This window comes from Pinus tabuliformis, chromosome Q, assembly GCF_031772625.1.
Source record: "Pinus tabuliformis cultivar Carrire ecotype Pingquan chromosome Q, CPIR1, whole genome shotgun sequence".
NCBI lineage: Eukaryota > Viridiplantae > Streptophyta > Pinopsida > Pinales > Pinaceae > Pinus > Pinus tabuliformis.
In genome coordinates, this window is record NC_142296.1 from 297,049,563 (window position 1) to 297,057,147 (window position 7,585).

At 37.4% G+C, this 7,585-nt stretch overlaps 2 pseudogenes; one reads left to right on the forward strand and one right to left on the reverse strand.

Moving 5' to 3' along the window:
- Positions 1-1,067: 1,067 nt before the first annotated feature.
- Positions 1,068-3,749, forward strand: LOC149219395 (lysine histidine transporter-like 8; annotated as a pseudogene).
- Positions 3,750-5,143: 1,394 nt separating this feature from the next.
- Positions 5,144-7,114, reverse strand: LOC149219396 (protein CLMP1 pseudogene; annotated as a pseudogene).
- Positions 7,115-7,585: the final 471 nt, after the last annotated feature.

Below are 7,585 nucleotides of genomic sequence, written 5' to 3' on the forward strand. Positions count from 1 at the left end.
CAAATCGTTCACAATAGGGTAGGCTGCAAAGATTAAGGGATGTTTGGGTGACTGTTTGAGGGTTGTTGCAATAGTTTGAGGTGCCCTAACTAGTCACTATCACAACAGCATGGTACATGGGACAGCAAGTACATGGTGCACCTATGGTTCATGGTGGAGCATGCTACATGGGAAAGCAAGTACATGGTGCAGCAATGGTACTTGGGACAACATCGTACATGGGAAAACAAGTACATGGTGCAGTAATGGTTCTTGGGACAACAATGATACTTGGTGCAGCAAGTACATGGTGCAACAATGGTTCATGGTGGAGCAATGGTACATGGTGTAGCATTGGTACAACAATGGGAGCTGCAACAAGTGCATATTGTACAATGCAACATAGTGCACATAGGAGCAACAATGCATAACATAGCTCATCATAGTACAAAAATACAATGATGGGTACAATCATGATTAGATGCAACATAGTGATGATGGGTGCAACATGGTGTAGCACAGTGAGGTGTAGGATGATGATGAGGAGCAGCACAACGATATGTGCAGCATGGTGATGGAGTCACCTTAGAGAATCAATTGAAGCAGCATGTCTTCAACTGATTTCATCTACCTCATGTATCATCTTCTTAGAGATGATCTATACTCTTATTTAGATAAGTCAAAGTGTTGACTTCTATTGTATACGTACTCTCTCTCTCTCTCTCTCTCTGCTGGACTATTGAAGAACATATAAGAAGAATTGATCAAGGGTTTCCCCACATTGGGGTTTGTCCTCTTGTCTTAGCTTGTCTTATACGATTTATGTTTATTTTCTATCTGCAATTTACTATTATGCTGACTGATTGATAATCAGGAAAAGATACTGAGCTAACTATGAAAATCAAAATAAATTTCTCTAAGAATATAACATACCTAAAATTAACATTTTTCCGCATTGGATATGAAAATTACTTGGTGGTGGTTTTATTGTTATGAGAATGGGAAAATAGCACATAAAATTTAAGGAAGAAGAAAATTCATCTGAGGATTCCGTGAGGAGCTTCAGGTTGCAAGTGCCTTCTGGGACTATGGAGGAATCATGGGGAGAATGAGAACTAGTCTTAATACCACCCACGCCCATGGGTGCCATGCCCCCTTTCACCCTTGGTGCTCATTCTCCCCACCACCATATTTCTACCAATTCTCCTTCTCATGTTGTTACCCCTAGGCAGATATCCCCCAAATCTTCTCAAACACCTGCTAGCACTTGCCCTCCTTCATCCTTGGTGTCTCCTTTTGTGCTCAAGTCCCCTCAGCTCAAGGCTCCTAGGACTCAAAGGACACCATGGACTCCTTCCCTTATCTCTCCCAGGTTTCTGAGCCACATTGGGACTCCTAAGAGAAGGGTTTTGACCAATATGAAGACCTATCTATAGGAGGTTGGGCACCTCACCAAGCTCAATCCTCAAGATGTGTGGCTTCCCATCATAGACTCTAGGATTAGGAATGCTTACTCTGTAGCATTTCATAATCTCAATGCAAGGATTGGGTTTTTGGCCTTGATTTTGCCAATGAATTTTACCTTTTTGGGATGGTATGCAAAATGTTCTTGATTTATCTATTTTTTTGCTTTCATGTTTCAATGTTTTTTTTACAAAATTGATTTTTAGGCCCATAAAAATATGATCTAATGTAATATCAAATGGATGTATTTTGTAAAATAATTTGAAGTGATTTTAGATTCATATTGACCCTAATCTGTTATACTTAAAAAATGATCAAATTTCTCAGGTTAACAATCTCAAAGCTTTCACACCCACTTGGTGTGATTAAATCATATTGATACTGTGATATCTACCTAGGTTATAGAATGTGCCTATGTATAATTTGTTAGTTTAAAGGAATGTAATGGATAAATACATGGGTTTCCTCTATAGAATGTGTCTCAGTCCAATGGAGTGCAATGGATAAAAATGTGGGTTGTTGTGAGTTTGTTTCTTTTGCAACCACTGTTTTCATTTGCATTTTCTTTTTTCTTTGATATTTGTATTGTGGCATTCATTGATAATTGTACTATGACTTAGAACTAATTTCTATTAGTTTTACATTTAAATATATCTATCTAAACTCCATAATTCTAGATATGTTCAAATAAATATTGTATTTTTAAAAATAACATTTTTTATGTTTTTTCACCCACTTGATGGAGTTAAATAGTCATTTAAGCTATTGGGATTCAAAATCATTGATATTACTACCTCTGCTTTGGCTTTAGAATGTTCCTTTAAGATCTATGAATATAGAAGTGTGTTGGTGTGGGTTTATTCCTTCTACAACATTGTTGTTATTTGTTTTCGAAATTCTAGATATGTTCAAATAAATATAAAATTCCTAAAAGTGACAATTTTTATGTTTTGAATTCTTAAAGGTAACAAATTTTATGTTTTTTCACCCACTTGATGGGGTTAAATAGTCCTTTAACCTGTTGGGATTCAAAATCACTGATATTACTACCTCTACCTTGGTTTTAGAATGTGCCTCTCAGAGCTATGAATATAAAAGTGTGTTGTTGTGGGTTTATTCCTTCTACAAATTTGTTGTGATTTGTACTTTCTTTTCCATGAATATAAACATGAGTTGGGGAATAATCTGCCTGACCATAGCATACCTGTGGCAACTCTACACTTTGTGGGTTCTTATCATGCTTCATGAAGATGTTCCCAGGAAATGCTACAACAAATATGTGGAGCTTGCACAAGTTGCATTTGGTAACAATAACAGATACCTTCTACAATTGCAATCTTGATATCTAGTTTGCTTTATTACTAAGCTTAAGCTACATGTCTGTTTCAGTTGGATATCAAAATGTGGATTGCTATCTCTAATGTAGAGTCCATACAATCTTCAGTTTTAGGTATAAACATATGAGTTTAGATATATTTGTTGTATACCTAATAGCTTCAAGTATATATTAATATTGGATATAATAATTTTATATGGAAGGAATGTATGGATGCAAATTTGTCTTTAAACATTGTAGGGGAGAGGCTTGGTGTATGGTTGACTCTATTTCCAACTATTTATCTATCAGTCGAGATGGCAACTTCCCTGATACTGATTGGTGGAGAGACAATGAAGTTGTTTTTTCAAATAGCTTGTGGCCCAACTTGTGGATCCAATCCACTTACTACAGTGGAATGATATTTGGTTTTCGTATCCCTTTGCATTATTTTGTCCTAGCTGCCTAATCTTAACTCCATTGCAAGACTCTACCTTATAGGTGTTATAACAAAAATTACCTAATACACTATGGTCTGGGGTTTGTCCACAAGAAAACCTAGACACTTGGGCATATCTTATGAAAACCTAAAGTCCAAGATGGATACTACAACAACAGAATTATTGCTTTGACTTCAAGGGTCACAATCTTTCTCTGGAAATACAAGTATTGTGCTTTTGTAGTAGCATAGACTTGTGTTTCCTTATGATTTCTTATCTTTGTGTATATTGTCTAGAGAAGGTTACATGTTGATAGTTTACCTTATCAATGATCTTTCTTTCCTATGAGATTGAATAGGAAGTTGTATCTAAGAATGCAGGCTACTATGCCATCTAGTCTCAAGCATCCTGCCTCTATACCAATGTGGAGAGGAGCAAAGGTTGCTTATTTACTTGTGGCCATGTGCATGTTCCCCATTGCAATTGGAGGTTATTGGGCTTATGGATATTTTGTAAGTATCGATCACTTTCCTTCTAAAACTTTTATTTGAGTAAAATCATAAATTCTCTGACTTTCTATATCTTATTGATCTATTTTATGGCAGTAAATCTCATGCTACTAATTTATTTCTTCATAGTTTGTTATGCCAAGTTGCCAACAATATATTTTCCTTCGGTGCCTTAGGAACCTGCATCATTCAAATTTTTTTTTAATTGGTTGGTCTCATAATATTCTCGTTCATATCATTGTTCATAAACAACATAGTCTTTCACCATTATGAAGTATCATGAACTTACTTTAACTAGTATCATTTTGGAATTATACATTTGTTACTTAATGGATCCTTTTTTATAACCATATTTAACTTGTATGTAGTTTTCACTTCTTGTGAGATGAACAACAAAAATACAACCATGTTCAAGAAAACCATGTTTGAAGTTGTTTCCTTGGTAATTGAGGAATTTGGTTCACTTAACCTAGGTGCAATTTAGGTTGAGGCTTCTTGCATTGATATTGTGGTCAATAGTTGATGAATACACCTGCTTTATCAAACTAGAAACATAAGATTCCTATGATCTGACTCCATTCTATGTGCAGATCCTCTGCCTGACAATGTTACTTCTCTAGTTTTGTTGGGCATATTATTGTCATAGGCCTCTCTGTCATGTGAAAAATATTTTTTTTTTACTGTAAGAGTGTCCTAAAGAATTGTATCCCAATGCCTCCCTTATTTTATTTTAGTTGTAACACAATCTTCTTCACTTTTATCAGTGGTTAGGTTGTTCTAATATTTATGAGTTTTCCATTTAACTTAGACCAACAAATATAGGTTGTTCTAATATTTATGAGTTTTTTATTTAACTTAGAATAACTTTGAAGCAGGTTACACCAGCTAGACCAATAAGCCATGCCCTCGTTGGGTTCGTGCTAGATTTTGTGTCTTTTATGGCTTCATTTCTCTCTTCATTGCAGTTTCACTTCCCTTTCTGTCTAGATTTGCAGGTCTGTTAGGAGGTTTGAATCTTCCAGTGACTTTTGCATACCTTTGTTTTTATGTGGGGTTGTATTAAGAAATTTTTAAAATATAGGGTGTCTTGGGGTTCACTAATGGGAAAGGGGCTCATCAAATTTAACCCCTGACCCCATGCATTGTGAAAAAACCATGCTGATAGGACATTTTCCAAGTGTCAGAATATTCCTTGGAAAAATTATTCCAACCCATGATGTCCTATTAGACTAACTTCCAACCTTTGATACTCTGTCCTACGCCTGCATGATTTTATGATTATGATCAACACTATTGCAAAACCCTGTAATATGTTTCATTCAGAATGATTTTCCCTTTTTCACCTATATAAATACTGAAGAATTTGTCTTTTGCATTGTTGCTATACTTGTCAAAATGGTAGGTCAAAGGAGATGTTCCCTAGAATCTTCTGAAATTTATTGAATAGTCTCCTCTCTATTTCCATCCTTAACTTTGTCTTCGGTCTCTTCTCTGGCAACATCTGCATTTTGAATTTCTGTTTTGACATCATTGCCTTCTTGATTGGTTGCATTAGATGAATGATTCTTCAGCACAATTTCAATATCAGTAGAAGAAGCTCCAACAAGCTTAAACCTCTCAACAACAGCATCCAGGTGCTCTTTCCATGTTGGATCTTCCAATCTGAACTCCACTTGTGAGCATTCAAAAAGCATGTTTCCCCAAAATAGATGGATCTAAGATCTCATTACAGTAGCTTGTTCTGCTGCTTTGGTAGCAGATGTTGCTATCTCCTCAATAGAATCTCCATCAACCCCAGGCAGTTTCTTTTTTTCTTTTCAGGATCTCATCCTTCTTGGTTGCAGATGGATCTTTTAACTCATTTTGGCACCATTGATCTAGATTCTCCCACATTTCAGTTGCAGTCCACATCTTCTCCTTTGCACTATTGAAAAACTGGATAGTTTCTGAAGAATCCCATGTACCAAGATCAACCTTGCTAGCCAAAGCAAGAGACCATCAAAGTTTTTCACTTCAAAATATTGCTGACCTAGTGCAAGCAATCCCTCATAGAAGTTAGGTTTATCCTCAAAGCTTCCCCATACCTTTGTCCATCTTGGGAGTATTGATCCTGGACCAAGTCATATGTAGTCTTAAGTTGTGCCATAACTAGTTCCTTGAAAGGATTTTCATCCAAAGGAATCTGCTTCCTAGCTACACACATATGGACATTGCCCCAATTGAAGAATGACAAATCTACCACCTCCTGGAACTTGCATGCTTCCATCTCAAAGAGGCATTGGGCTTCTTCACTGGTCACAGTTTCTGCCAATTCCATAGAGCATAACTCCATTCCTAGCTCATGCAGATCCAAGTGAGCATCTGGATCAATGCCTACATGTGTGCGAAAAAACTAAGAAAATTCAAATAGCCAGTGATCAATTTTAATTTCTTTTCCTTCAAGCTCATCCCGATTTTTTTCTTTACAAGTTTCCTCTAAGGATACCTAATTATTAGGTTCTTTTCTCGAGTCTTCTACTATGCTATAATTACCTTCTCCTAACGAGCTAGAAGCATTCTCCTCTTCTTTAACATCCTCTTCTTGAACTCCACCTAGTAGAGGTTTGTCCTCTTCTTTAATCAATGGATCCTCCTCAAGATTCACCTCGACCACATACAACCTCAAAGGATCATTTGAACAAAATTGATTAGAAATGCTTTCTTTGTCGTTCAAGCCCCGATTTGCAGAGGAGTTTGTGTTTGAGTCCCTGTCCTTTTCTGCTTAGCAAGCTGAGTTGCAGCAGCTTCTGCCAATCTAAGATCTTCTGTAGTTGTAATAGTCACAAGATCCCCATCCAAATCCTTGTATTTTATTAAAACTTCCTTGGACGAGGAGAACTATTTCCTCACTATTTCTCTCAACTCCTTAAATTTTCATTTTCTTGGCATTCGACTAAGCCTTAAGTCATGGTCAAAAATAAGTTTCAATGGCCTCCATTGAATTTATGCATGTGCTTTCTTCATAGGTTGAGGGGCATCTTTAACCTCGTGACCTTGAGAACCATTAGATTTCATGGATATTACTCTGGAAGATACCCTGGAAGATTCGAAGACCAAGGTATTTTGTGGTGAAGAAGACCCTTTGGAATACATTGGAAAAGGAGGTTCCTACAAAGGGGGCCCATTGGATTGATTACTCAAGTTATCACCAGGAAGCCTCTCCTATTTATTTTTCTTCTTTGGCATAGGTCTAGTAGGTAAACAAGGCCCCATACTGCCAACAAGAGTTCCTCAAACTGCTGATGCCCCCATGACTGTAGGAGAAGTCCCTGAATAGGCAGGCACCGTGGGCCTATTTTGCAGGTCTTGTTGAGCATCTTGCTTGTTCCCAAGAGAAAGACATAACCTTTTGACAAGTTCCAAGCCATCCTGGTGATTCACATCAACCTGCAGAAGGGCCTACACATCTTGCATGGCTAATTCTAGCCTGCCCATAGCCTCATATGCCTGTGCCCTTCTAGAAAGAGCCCTGCTGAAATGAGGGTGCACTTCAAGAGCGAGTGTACATTCATTAACAACACTTTCATACTGAATAGGCTTCATCTACATCAGGCATGCTGCTCAGTTGTTGTGGAAGATGGCACGGTCCAAGTGATTCCTATGATAAGATTGAGAGCCTTTTCATACTGTTCCAAAGCGTCCACATAGTCTATGTTTTGGAATCTCTTGTTGCCTTCCTCTTTGAGCTCGTGTGCCCTTTTGAGGAAGAGTGATGGATCAAGATCCACTTTACTTCTAGTGACTACTCCAGATTTCTCAGCAGTAGCAAATGCCCCTGTGCCTTTATTTTTCCTCCCCCCAGGCTTTCCCATGATAGCTTCCCAGCAAAGAGAAATATA